We start from the raw sequence: 13,988 nt of genomic DNA on the forward strand, positions 1-13,988 counted from the left end.
CCCACCTTGGATATACTTCTCATGCTTCTTATGCAAACTGTTATGGTTGATCAAATCTGGGAAGTTTTTGGCTAGTATTTCTTTTATTTTTTTTTTTTAAGATTTTACTTATTTATTTGACAGACGGAGATCACAGAGAAGCAGGCAGAGAGAGAGGAGGAAGCAGGCTCCCTGCCGAGCAGAGTGACTGATGCGGGGCTCGATCCCAGGACCCTGGGACCACGACCTGAGCTGAAGGCAAAGGCTTTAACACACTGAGCCACCCAGGCGCCCCTTGGCTAGTATTTCTTAAAAGAGCCATTCTTCCCCATGCTTCTGGAACTCCCACGGTGCATATATTAACATGCTGAACGGCATTCTTAGGTTCTCTTTGTTTTTCTTTCTTCTCCTCGGTTTGGATCACCTCAACAGGCTTATCTCCAGCTCTTTGATCGCTCCTTCACCTTCTCGAGCTTGTGGCAGGGCACCCGGTCTTGACTGCGTTTTTTTCAGCTACTGGTCTTTTCGACTCCAGAATTTCTATTTGGTTCCTTTCAGTAATTTCTATCTACTTGTGTTATCTGTTCGGTGAAATGTCGTGCTTGTGGTTCCCTTGTCCTTTGTGCTTGGTTTCCCATAGCTGTCGATCATATTAACAGGGCTGATTTAAGGTCTCCATCCAACAAGTCCAACATTTGGGCTTGCTTCCTGCGGAACCGTTTCTTTTCATCCCCCCCCCCCCCCAACCCACCCCGTGTGCAGGCCATACTTTCTAGTTTCTTTGCACGCCTCATGACTTTTTGTTGTTGTTGTTGAAAACTGGACATTTTGATTATTATAATGGGATAACTCTGGAGAGCCGATTCTCCCCCCTCCCCGAGGTTTGCTGATGCTGGTGCGGCTGTCACTCGATGTTTCTGAGCTTATTTTGTAAATCCAGCGTTCTGTGCTGTGTGTGGCCGGTAAAGTATCCATTTGATCGGCTCAGTGGTCAGCTGGTCATTCAACAGGAATTTCTTTAAATGCTGAGATCAAGCTGCCTTCTTCTTGATTGTTTTCCCAGTTAATATAAGCCTTCAACTCGTTTCCAGAGCTCGGACAAAGCTTACTCTGACATCTTTTGGCGGTCGTGTTTGGTGTTTCTGTGGCGTTACGGGCCGTTCTGCGCTCTGCCATTTTGCTGACTTCATCTCAGCCCATTGCTGGTCAGATGTCTTTGTCTTTGATCTGTTTTATTCCTCTTTGATATGTTTAGGGGTACACGCACTCTTGTTTATTCTACTTGTGCCTTGTGTTTGAATCTAAGGATTCATTTCTCCCATCTGTTTTGTTGAAGTTTCATCTCTTATCTGTACAAAGATTTCTTCTCTCCCTTAATTCCTAATTTGGTTCTGTCTGGAGTTCCTATTAGAAAGATGATATAATGGCACACCTGGGTGACTCAGTCGTTAAGCGTCTGCCTCTGGCTCGGGTCATGATCCCGGGACCCCAGGATCAAGCCCTGCATCGGGCTCCCGGCTTGATGGGAAGCCTGCTTCTCCCTCTCCCACTCCCCTGCTTGTGTTCCCTCTCTCGCTGTGTCTCTCTCTGTCAAATAAATAAATAAAATCTTGAAAGAGAGGAAGAGAAAGAAAGAAAGATGACATAACACTATTTTCCTGTTTCTTCACCGAAATTTCCAGTTTTTCAGTTTTCCGTATCTTTGCTCCTCTGAATTCCATTCTGATCGATTTCCTCAGATGTATCTTTTAGGAACTAATTCTCTCTTGGACGTTGTCTAAGTCTCGAAGTATCCCTTCCTCTGAGTTTCAAATTCCCCTGTAGTCTCTATCTCTGATTTCTAGAACTGCTAAGGTTTTTCCCCAAAGTTTCAAATTTTTATATCTTTTTTTTTTTTTTTCAGATGTTATATATTCACTTGAGAGAGAGGGAGAGAGCACAAGGGGGCAGTCAGAGGGAGAAGCAGACTGGTTGAGCTGGAAGCCCAGCGTGGGACTCCATCCTGGGACTCTGGGATCACAACCTGAGCCAAAGGCAGATCACCCAGACGCCCACTGTTAATCTTTAAAAAAAAAAATTACTTATTGTAGATCTTCAATCATTCTGAACATATTCGTCCTGTAATCTTGGGATTCTTTCTCAGAGACGGCACATGAGGAGGGAAAACAAAGGGGCCGTGATGTCGCAGGATGTCAGTGCAGAGAGCTCTCCCATGTGTCACCAAACCAAGAGGTTGGCACACCGCCTTCTAACACCAGGAGCACCTAAACTTTGAGCAAGGATTCCAGGGGTCTGGAGACCGGAGCGCGTCCCAGGCCCGTCCCCCTCTCCCATTACATCACAACAATCGTTTCTTCAAACAAAACTCAAGCTTTGGTACATAGTAAACCTGTTCGCCGTGGAAGAAGGAAATGATCATTGAGAAAAATAAAGTGAAATCATTCACAGTTCTAGTTCCCATAGGTAGCTGCCATGACCGTACCGGCCAGCTCCCAGCTCCTTTCCCGGCTTGAATTTTCTCCACGGCTCTGAGTGATGTGAGGCACACGGCATCTTGTACTTATCTATGCCTTTCTGGGCGCCCCAGGAGGACGTCAGCTCCACTGTCTGTCTTCTCCCGTGTTGGATCTGCCCTACCCGGAAGGGGGACATAGGGCGCTCTGCCCTCCCCCGGTCCCAATGCAGTGGACAAACGAATGGATCAGGACGCTGTCTTATGCGTGTGTCCTTCTACCACAGTTGTCCTCACAGCAAGCCTATATGGCAGGCATATACTATGCCCATTTTACAGATGAGCAGACCGAGACTCTGGAGGCCACCCCGTCTCCCTGCCCTGCCTCCTGCTGGCCGCCCATCTGTGACGGCACTTCTGTGGCCGCAGCCCACTCCCTCTGTCCCCCCAAGCTCCCAGATCACACCTAAGACCTCTGCACTGGGTGCTTTTAAGGACATTACTATTGCTTTTATGCAAATGATCTTCCACTTGGGGCCAGGGAAAATGGGGAAGTGAGAAAGCTCACCTCCAAGCTCCATCCCCCGATGGGGGCTCCCCACACTTCTGTAAGAGAACCCTCAGTTAGTGACCATGGGCATCCGTGTCCACAAACACGTACCTCTTCTCTCCTACCAAAACGCAGGCTCCCGGAAGACACCTTGTGGGTAAAGTGCGAACCCTCACCTGGGTTCAGACTAGGCTCAGGCTAGGAACGCAGCCTCACTCTGCCACCATTTCCATCTGTAACGTGGGCAGAGTCACCCCTACGTCATAGGAGTGTTTGGGGATTCAGTGGAATTGTGCATGTAAGCTTATGACACCGTGTCTGGCACACAGTAAGCGGTCACTAAAAGACTGTGTAATTAGAAACCTCTGTTTTTCACCACCCGGAGCTCTCTGCAACCCAGCCTTTGTTCGCAGAGACAGAAACTCCTCTTTTTAAAAAAAATTTTTTTAAAGTTGTTCTGAGGGCTGGTCAGTCTCCTGGGAAGGACTCACAATAACGGAACCTCCGAGAGACTTGGGTATGAGCTGTGAATGCAGTAATACAGACGGCCCGGTGGCTCCAGGGGCGTGCTGGGTGAAGACTGTGTGCAAGGGGTTGAGGCCTTTGAGCCCCCGGCCCTGTTCTGGCCCAAACACGGGTTTAAGGCCAAGGGCAAGCTTTAAGGCCACGGCTTTAAGGCCTCCCGCTGGGCATCTGCCTTAGCTGCAGGAGGTCGGGGTGCACTGAAATTTGCAGGTGGAGGCTGGAGGACAGGACAGGGGTGCAGAAGAGGACATTCGTCCATTCGCGCTAGACCCCGAGTAGGCCCTGAGCGTGGAGACCTGCCCTCACGGGGCCGCCACCGTGGCGTCGGGTCAGCCAATCAACAACCCTGTAAGGAAGAGACAGAGGTGGAGAGGGGAGCCCTGACCGAGGGAGGGGCCATAGGCCAGGCCTCTGGCGCGCACCTCTTTTGCCTCCCACAGAGGGAGACTTAGGTCCTATTTTTGTACTCCTCTGACGGATGAGGAAACCAGCCTTGCGGAGATTAAAGGACTCTATTCTGGGCCCTCAGCAGTCCCCAGAGGCCCAGCCTTGGTGGTGATGAAACTCCAGGAGCCTGGGCTGGTGGGGGGATGGGCATCGGGGCCACCCCGAGTTTCTTCCCGAGGCAGCCCTGCCTCTCAGGAGGGCCGAGGGAGGAGCCCCTGCACTAGCCCTGACAGGTGGTTAGCCGGGGCCTGAGATGCCCAAAGACAGTCTCTGTCACATTCCTTTTGCAGGATCTGTTTCCTAGAGACTTCCGGCCTCACAGAAGGCCACCCCACTGAGTCACCTGGACAATGCAAGCGGCAAGCACGACCAGTGGGCACGAGGAAGGGAAAGGTGGGGACCTAGGTCCTTCCATCCAAGCCAAGGTCCCCAAGGAGGGCCTGGGTTCCTCTGTATTCCTCATGGGGATACTCCTGGGCCCAAGAAGGCCCACGAAGGCTCCTCAGGGCCCCGGGCATTCCATCAGCGGCCCTGACAGCAAGGCTGGTCAGGGGCACCCTCTGTGGACCCCAGCCAGACCCTGGAAGGCCAGGACCAGGTGGAAAGGCTCTTTGCTTTGGCCTGAGGAGTGAAGTGGGGTCACCCTGATGGCGAGGGCCTAGGATGTCCTAGAGGATGAGACCCAGATGGCAAGAAAGGAACATAGCCTTGGGGGTGACTAGCACAGGAGTCTGTAAACCTGGGGTACTAAATCAGGGCACCCAGAGGGGTGCGACCAGGACCCCAGATCTGACACCCTGGGCTGTCACGGCTGGATCGGAGGTGTTGGCCTGCAGATTTTCACCATCCACTCCTCCACCTTCTCCCATTTGGTAAACTAGAAAGGGAGGGTCCTGCCCTCGCCAGCACCTTGCTCCGGAATATCTCCTGGGGTGTGTAAGGCTCCCGGGCTCCCAGCAAAGGGGCAGCCTGGAGGGCCAGGGAACGTTTCAGCCTCTCCTGCAAACTGTTTCCCAGGCCTGGGGGCTGTGGCGTCTCAGCTCTCTCCCACTCACTGACACTCTGACCCTGGGCAGGTCACTGCTTCTCCCAGAGGCTCACTTCCCTCCCCTGTGAGCCCGGGACCACAGAGTGGCTCAGTGGGCCCCATGGAGTCCGCACGCACTGTAGAATTATTAAGATGTGTGCATTTCCGGCGGCAGAACTCCTGCTCAGGCTGAAAGTAAACCCAGTGACCCGAGAGGCTTGGGATGGGTCCAGACCACATAAGGAAACTCGACCTTCCAGTTGGCAGGTTCAGCCAGCACAGGGGAAGACTTCTTTTGTTTTAGACGTTTTTATAGGGGTCCAACCTACACAACATGCTTACATTACCCAAAACAAGAGCCGAAACGTGCCCGCGAGCTGAGCCTTTCAAAATACAGAAGGGCCAAGGCTCCTCGTTTTTACCTTTGTGGCCCACTCCTGGAATCCCAGGACGGGGGACCTTCATCTCATTCTAGCCTCTCACTGGGCAGACGGGGAAACTGAGGCTGGCGGGCACGGTCTTTGGGCAGGGCTGGGCCCATCCCCTGCTCCTCGCCGGCTCCCGCGGCTTGGCGCCCTTCTTGGCACCTCGGAACTGGGCGCTCGACCCGCGCGCAGGGGGGACGCGAGCCGGGGGGCGGGCGCAGGCGGAGCTGGGTAGATAAGGGGGGCGCGGCCGCGCGCGGCTCCTCCCCGGGCGGGGCCGCCCCTGCGCGCGCGTCGACGCCCCGCCCCCGCCCTCCGCGCGCGCCCCCGCGGGGCTAATTAGGCGCGCGGTTTGTTTACAAACACGGGGCTCCGCAGGTGCGCGCCGCCCCAACGGTGCGCGGCCGGGACTCGAGGGCGCCCCCGACCCCCACCCCCGGGCTCCGGGGTCCGCGGGCGGGAGTGGCGGCGGGCGGGCCGGCGCTGGCCGCGCTCCTGCCTTTTCCACGCCTCCCGCGGGCACAGGAAATTCGCCCGGAGGCGCAAACCCCCTTGCGCGGGAGGGCGGGCGGCGGGGACGGAGGGCGGGCCGCGCGGGCCCGGGCTGGGGGCGGCCGCCGGGGGTCCCCGCCCCGCCCCGCCCCGCGCGCCCCCCGGGCCGGGCCCGCTCGCGGCCGGGTCGGCGGGGCGGGCAGCGGGCGGGGGCGCGCGGGGCGGGGCGCGGCGCCGGCGGGGCCGGGACATGTAGTCCGCGCGCCGCGGCCTCCCCTGGGCGGCCCCGGCGCGGGCCCGGCCGCGGACTACGACTCCCGCCAGGCGCCGCGGCGCAGCGCATGAGCCCTGCTCGGCTCCGGCGCGTCTATTATGCTGCCGGGGCCGGCGAGCCAAAGAGGAGCCGGCCGCGCGGGCCGGGAGGGACGGCCGCTGGAGCCGCGGAGGCCAAGTACGCCTTTCTCTTGCTTCCTTGCGCGCGCGGGGCGGCGGGCGGCGCGGGCGGCGGCGGGCCGGGCGGGCCGGGGAGCGCGGCCCCGTGCGCCCCGCGCTGGCCGCCGGCGCGTCCCGGGAGCCGGGCGCTCGGGCCGCCGCCGCCTTTGTGCGCGGCCACGATGCAACAAAGCGCGGCGGCCGCCCGGGGTCGCGGCGGCGGCGGTGGCGGCGGCGGCGGCGGCGCGGGCTCCCTCCCCTTCGCCCTCGCCCGCGCCCTCCCGCGCCCCGGGCTGGGGGCGTCGCCGCTGCTGGGGCGCACAGCCCAGAGTTGGCACGGCCCGCGCGCCCCGCGCCAACCCGGCCTCCCGCGCCCTCCCTCGCGGAAGGGATTTTTTCCCCCCTTTCCTCTGCCCGCCATCTTTCGGAGGGGGAGCGAGGGAGGACGCGGAGGGGAAGGTGCGCGGCGGCGTCCCGGGCCCGCCGTGCGCCCCGGCGCCACTTTCCCGGAGCCCGCCCGCCCTGGCCGCGGGCCCCTCGGGGCTCGCGCTGGGGGCCCGGCGCCGCCGCCGGGCGGGGGGCGAGACCAGGCCTGGGCCCAACTCGGAGTGGCGCGGGGGCAGCCTCCTCCCAGAGTTAGGGCCCCGGCGGTGACTTTGAGCCCCTTCGAGTTGCTGGGTCGTTGCAGCCGGGCCAGGAGGAGACCCAGTTCCCGTTTTCAAATCAGCCCGCAAAGCGCTTCATCCAGGCGAGGGCGACTTGGAGCGGGAGGAGCGGGGTGCTTCCCCTCCTTTCCCCTCGGGTGGGCACGGGGGGACCATGGCCCAAGCCCGTCGGGGAGGAACGCCCGCCAGGCAAACCTCGAACGTCTCCATGGCCCTGCTGGCTTCCCGGGTGAATAAAGCGGGGGCCTCGGTGGGGGGGGGGGTTCCTCTCTCTACCGGTCGCTCCTATGGGGGCAGGGCTGGCGTGGAGGCCTTGGGCGGCCTCCTTTCGGTCGGGGCCCAGGGACAATTTTGGAGAGATGGAGGCTGGGACACAGAATGGCATTGGGACGGGTTCCTCCGGGGAGTTCCCTCGGTTGGGCCCATTCCCTGAGTGCCCCTCGACCCTTCATTTTGGCTGAAAGCTTTCCACCCAGAGGTGGGGAACTGGTGCCCCTCCCTTGTTGGTCAACTTGGTTGTGGGTTGCAGACTTAGGAGGGTGGGTATTGTGTATCTGTAGGCCGACTAACGGGCTGGAGGAGCAGAAGGAAAGCAAGGGAAGAAGTCGTCCTGGCTGGTGGTCATGCTCCCAACCCCGCTGAGGACGGAGAAGGGAGGTTCGTCGGCTGTCTCCCTTACTCTTTCTTTTAAGATAGGGGTTCTTTTCCTGGGGCCATGGAGTGGCCCGGGTAGGTCCTCGAGTCTACAGAAAGTGGCCTGGCCTGGCGTTTCTTGGAGGGAGTAGTTTTCCTCTAAAGTAGTCAAGAAAAAGTCTGAATCTGTGCAAAGGGGGGGTCAGTCCTCAGGAGTTAGGGACCTTCTCCTCTCCTTCCAGGGGCCCTTCCCAGCAGCCCTGAGTGTGGCCTCTCATTTGCAAATAAAGCTCTGTGTTTGCCCTTTTCTGTCTTGAGGCCTTGATGTGTGCTGGTGGTTACAGATCAGGAAAGATAGGGCACACGCTGCGTGGGGCGGGAGGGACAGGAGGTGACGCCTGGAGGCGAGGGGCATGTCTCTCTGGCCTTTCTGGAGACCTGGTGGGAGGGGGCATGCCTCCGCCCCTGGGCATCGGGAAGCTGGCCTCCCAGCAGCTCCTCCGAGGCCTCCATCCAGCCCCAGCCCTGCCATGGGGACATCCGGGGAGGAGGGACTTATGATGCTTTCTCCGGGTGGACATTCGGCACCGTTTTGATTTTTTGTTTTGTTTTTAGGAAGTAGAGTAATTGATTTCCTTCAGCAGCAGCTCACTCGTGCTTTGGAAGTGAGCTTTGCATAAAGGATGGAATCGTAAACACTCTGCTCCCGCCTTTGACTCACGGGCAGTCCTGGGCAGAAAGTGAAAGTGGAGGGGGGGGGCGTGTGCCGCCCAGCCCGGTGCACTGCTGCAGCCAGCGGCTCCTTCCTGTGCCCTCTTCCTGCAGGCTGGCGAGTTGCCAGACACCAGAGCTGTGTGCCCAGCAAGTGGTGAGGTGCACGGCCACTTCCTGGTTCTAGGTGGCGGGAGCTTTCTTTGGGGCGCACGGGCCCCCGGAGTGGAGTGGTTGGCACAGGACTAACAGGACCCTGCCTCTCTGCCCGGCCACGGTGTCTCTTTGGCTTTCTGTCCACCCCTGGTGGCCCTCCTCTTCTTGGGAGAGCCGTATTCCCTCTGTGGATCCGTAGGAAGCTGGGGTCAGGCCAGAGGTGGGGGCCCACCCAGACCCAAAGCCCACCAGGCAGCTGCTGCTGCTGCTGGGAACGTGCCGGAAGCCACTCTGCAGCTCGTCGATTTGGGGGGCCGGTTCAGGCAGCCGGCTCAGCAGTGTGGCTGGGCAGGTAGCCCGGTCCTCCTTTTTTCCCTCCCTAGCTGACCTTTGAACTATACCCAGTGGGACCCCAAAGGCCCTGTGTCCCTTGCATCAGCAGGCCGGGAGCCAGTTGAAGTGTTCTTTGTTTCACAAGGAAACGTGAGCGCATCCTGGCAGAAAGCGGCACCCTGCTGTCTGCAGACTTGCGTTTGGGAACCTGGGGGGTCCCGGCCACTTGCGTCTTCTTGGGAGCGCTTCTTCCCTCCCATCTGAGGCTTAGCCCTTTTGTCTGGGCAGGAGAGACCGACGGGTGGCCAGGCAGGCCCTGGCTGCCTGGTGTGTTTGGGTCAGGGGACGCCGGTCACGGTCCAGGTGCCCAGGTGGTGGCTGGCATGGCCAGGAAGCCCTTTGGCGCTTGCACTCCTGCCCAGGTGCCTGTGCTCCTGCCATCTGAGAAGCTTGGGGGCTCTTAAAGGCAGAGTGTCACGTTTCAGGATCATTCACACGGTGGTGGTTTACATTAGAAGTCTGGCTCCTGGATGCATGTACACAGTGGAGGTAATGGGGACCTGCGTGTGGCCAGAGGCCTTCGGCTCTGCCGGCTCAGTGCTGTGGGTGAGTGTGTATTTCTTTCACCAGCTTTTAGGTATTCTAGAGTTAGAATTGACCTCCTTTTTAGGGCCTCCATGACCTCCAGTGACAGCCAGCTGAGAAATGCAGTTTGGAGGAAGGGCCCTCCCTCCTTGCCACAGGCCCCAGGACTTACGGGGGACCTCGTCCGAAGCTAACGAGGTGTTTGGAAGTACTTTTCTGGCTCTTTGAAAAATGTCACCTGGAGGGCAGTGACAGTTCGGGTGTCCCTCATCCATTTTCTCTGCGTGTGATTGAAGTTGGGCTTGGTGGCAGGAGTGGTGGTACCGTGTCCCAGGAGCTGGGACTCCGGGTCCCTGATCGAGGGGAGCCCCAGGACTCGGAGGTGGGAGTATCCTCCCTGCTGGCCGTTGTCCTAGTGGCCGCTGCCCACAGGCAGGACCACGTGCGCAGTTCCGTGCGTCCAGACCCTTGGACAGGTTACCAGGAGGAGGAGGACCCATTTCAGGTCTGTGACGAAGAGCTGAGGTGATGCCTTGCCTGGGCAATGACTGTGACTGGAGCGCGTCACAGGGTGCAGTGCGGGCGTAAGGGGCAGAGAGAGTGGTTCGGGCCTCAGGAAGGGGCGCTCGATCAGCTTTAGCCGTCTGCTTGCCTCGCCGGCCCTCATGTTGACTGGGCGCTCGCGGTGCCAGCCCAGTGCCAGGGGCTGGGCGTTAAAGCGTGGGCTCTGAAGGCTGTGGGCCCGTAGATAAGGCGGCGTGCACCCCTCTGTGTGGCCCTGTCTTAGCTGCCTCCAGGTGGCCCTCGCCAGGCCAGTAGTGGGGCTGGGGTTAGGGACACAGACCACCAGGTGACTGTCCTCAGGGATGGGATGACAGAGCCCCCGCCCCTAGAGGCCTGTCAGGAGGGGCTGAAGCAGCCAGGGGGAGGAGGAGCTTGGGACACATGCTGCCCTGAGGTTGTGGTGATAGCAGCACTGAGCTGTGACATCAGGGGGCGCCAGGGCTATGGTGACACCAGTACTTGGCAGTGACATGGGGGGGGCGCCAGGGCTGTGGTGACACCAGCACTGGGCGGTGACATTGGGGGGCACCGGGGCTGTGGTGACACCAGTACTGTGGGCAGTGACTTTGGGTGGCGGCGCCAGGGCTGTGGTGACAGCAGTACTGGGTGGTGACTTTGGGGGGTGCCAGGGCTGTGGTGACACCAGCCCTGGGCGGTGACATTGGGGGGCACCGGGGCTGTGGTGACACCAGTACTGTGGGCAGTGACTTTGGGTGGCGGCGCCAGGGCTGTGGTGACACCAGCACTGGGCGGTGACATTGGGGGGCACCGGGGCTGTGGTGACACCAGTACTGTGGGCAGTGACTTTGGGTGGCGGCGCCAGGGCTGTGGTGACAGCAGTACTGGGTGGTGACAGCAGTACTGGGTGGTGACTTTGGGGGGTGCCAGGACTGTGGTGACACCAGCCCTGGGCGGTGACATCCGGGGAGCCCTGGGGCTGCAGGGACTTCACCACCTTGGCCGTGTTTCCGGTGTGTCTGGGCTGTAGTAACACCTATCTTATGATGAGGGGAGGCGGACACTCAGGAGGTCCCTGCCCCATGCCCTTTGTTTTGACGGACATATTTCAGGGCAGAGGCCAGGCCGTGGTGGGCCGAGGTCTGGTTTGCTTGGGGCAAGTCGGGTTCAGGACCCGCCAGGTGTGGCAGTCCACTCCCTGGGCTCCCTTCGTCGTCTGCGGAATGCTGCCCCGGGAGCCCAGGACTGTGCTGGTTTGTCACGTGGCGCCCATCTGAGCATGGCCTGGTCCCCGTCAGCCCGTCGAAGAGGAGAGATGTTCCCGTCTCCCTGGGATCGATCCCACCAGAGCCCGAGGCCTGCACCCCACACTAGCTAGACCTGCCAGAGTCTTGTTCGAGACCGTTGTGGGGTGGGCGGAGCCGCGGGCCTGCCGAACCTCGGTGCTCACGGGGCCAGGCCTCCCGCATCCACACGTGTGCGGGATCCCCTGCCCTCTGGCGTCCTCAGGGAGACGGACTGACCCAGAGAGGCTGGGCCTCCCCTCCCCCATCCAGGCCCAGGTGTGGATGCCAGTGCCTCCGGCCTTCTCACGTTGTCCCTTGGGGACCGTTTCCTTTGAGCTGTGGGTCACCCATGGAAGGTGTCATTCGGGGCAGCCTGTGGCCTGGCCGTGGGGGGTGCCCTGCAGGGGTGCCGGTGGGTGTTGCTGGGACTCTCCCAAGGAATGCCGCCAGGCAGCCGGTAGGCCAGAACTCGGTGTGTCCAGGGGTGTAGCTCCCCCAGTCCCCGGGCTTCGCGCCCCTTCAGAGGCGTCCCTGGAGCCCTGTTTGTGTTCTCTCCTGGGGTCGGAGGGGGCGGCCACGGTAAATACACCTAGGGGGGCAGAGCCTTGCAGAGGTGAGGGGGCGCGACAGCCTGGCCCCCCACGCGTGAGCCCTGCTTGGCAGGGCCGGAGGCGTCTCCTGCACTGGGGTCTCAGGTCTGAGTTGGGCCGGATGTTTGGGTAAGAACGGAGCCTTCAGAGTTTGGCTTCCCCACGGAGGGCCGGCGGGTGGGGAGAGGACTCTGACGTTAGCAAACACGGGGTCGAGGAAGCGTGAGGTGGGCTGGGGGCCCGGGCGCCGCAGGTTTTGTGTGTGCAGAGCCCAGAGGACACAGGGGCGCGTGAGACCATCTGCACACTGGACCTGGGGCCCTGTGACCTGGGGACCAGAGACCCGGTGCACGGCCTGCACGTTGGATGGGACTGGGCCCCCGGGGGGCAGGTCCCTGGTGGCAGCTGGTGTGACCTAGACCTTTCAGGCTCAGGGCCCCGGCTGGGGCTGCACGGCTCTCTGCCTGGGCAGGGTGTGGTGGGCCAGATGGGCCAGGCGGGTGGTGGGCCCAGCCTGCCCGTCCGTTCCCCGGGGGTCCCCTCCCCTGGCCCCACAGGAGGAGGCAGTTGGCTCCGTCTGTCACGGAAGCTGACCCTGGCCTCACGGATCCTGTTTCCCGAGACCTGGATGTCCAGCCGCAGGACGCCCAGCCCCAGGACGCCTCAGCATGAGCCCCGTGGAGGGCTCGCCCGGCCGGAGCAGAGGTGCCCCCGCTCTGGGGCGGTACGCAGCCTGCGGTCCACTGGGTGGGTAGGACGGTTCTGGGAGGCGGTAGCGGGGAGTCTGGTGTGGGGCGCCTGGCCTTGTTCACGGCCCGCCCCTGCTCTTTCCGGCTGGTTGAGGTTGTGCCCCTGAGCCTCTGTCCCCACCTAGAAGAAGGAGCTCACGGGACCCCCCACCAATGCCGTGCCGGGCGGTGGGGGGGACTGCAAGGAGTCCGGGACTGGAGTGTGGCAGTGGGGGAGCCCCCCACAGGCACGGACACCCGCAGGGGCACAGAGAGAGAGTGAGCCCACCCGCACCCACCTCAGGAGGCTGAGTTTTTGAGGCACGCCTTCGGTGCCGGGGGGAGCGGTGGATCTGAGCGGCACAAGGCGGGCCCTGCCCCAGGTCCCCCTCCCCAGCCCTGACTGGGGACTCCCTCCTACCTCCGATCACCCCTCTCGGTGGCAGCGTCGGTTAGGGGCCTCCTCTCCCCCTAGGACGTGCTGTAGTCTCCTTCCAGACGCCCCTGAGGTGCTCCCCACACTGGGAGCCTCCTGAGGACCTCCCCTGACCCCTGCCCTTCTGCAGCCCCGGCCCCCCCGGAGTTGTGCAGCCTTGCCTCACCCTGTCCCTTCCCCATGGCCCCTCGACGCTCCCTTTGAGAGCTGGGGCTCCCCGACCCAGGCCCAAATAAGGGCTCTTTGCTCTGGGCCAGGCCAGCCTGGAAATGCCCCCCAGCCATGTCAGCCCTGCGCCCTCGCAGCCTCGCCCCCCTCCCCCCACCGGGGGACCGGAGGTACATCTGGCGACGGCCTCGGTCGCGGTCTCGGCCAGCCGGGAGCATCCAGCTCTGCCTGCCTTGGGTGCTGCCTGTGGGTGCCACCTGGGGCTCGGCGGCAGGATGTCCCGTCCGCGCCGGGGAGGGCTGCTGCGCCTGCTGCCCCGTCACGGCGGTGTTTCCACAGTAGCACTTGGCAGAGGCCCCCAGTCCTCATTTGTCCAGGGACCCTGAATAAGGTCTTTACTGATGTTCCCCGTGGGCCGAGCGAGCCTCCGGGTGGATGTTTGCATTTTCTCCAGGTTTCTAGTTCCCCGTGGAGGAGGGAGTCCCAGAGGCTGAGTCCAGGCCCCTGGGATGGGGTGGGGAGGTGGCCCGCAGCCTGCAGGGCCAGGGGGCTGCCTCCCACCGCCCCCCAGTGTACGGCACAGAGCCCCTCATTGTGGGGCATGGGTGGCCCCGTGGCTGGGTTGGCCAGGCAGTGTCCCCTGCCCTCGCCTGCCAGCTGCCCACCTCAGAAACCCTCCTCGGGGTCTTGCCAGGACTCTGGATCTCTGGCTTTCACTTGTGTTTGAGGGTTTCTGTGGTTTGTCTGAGTTTCCGCTCTGGGCAGTTTCAGATCCTCTTGTGTCAAAGGCGGCTTGTCTGCACTTTGACCTTCACCCGGTTTGCACGTGCTGCCTTCCTGGCTTGG

The 13,988-nt window shown here is 61.4% G+C and overlaps 1 protein-coding gene across 2 annotated transcripts in view; it reads left to right on the top strand.

The window, feature by feature from the left end:
- Nucleotides 1–6,219: 6,219 nt before the first annotated feature.
- Nucleotides 6,220–13,988, top strand: part of BRD3 (bromodomain containing 3) — a 33,676-nt gene continuing 25,907 nt past the window's right edge. Inside the window, exon 1 of one of the 2 annotated variants that reach the window (XM_080819351.1) lies at nt 6,220–6,348. The gene's annotated coding sequence lies outside the window, so the exon portion shown is untranslated. The remainder of the gene's footprint in view (nt 6,349–13,988) is intronic. The other variant, XM_080819352.1, reaches the window with a different exon arrangement.

This window comes from Martes martes, assembly GCF_963455335.1.
Source record: "Martes martes genome assembly, chromosome: 12".
NCBI lineage: Eukaryota > Metazoa > Chordata > Mammalia > Carnivora > Mustelidae > Martes > Martes martes.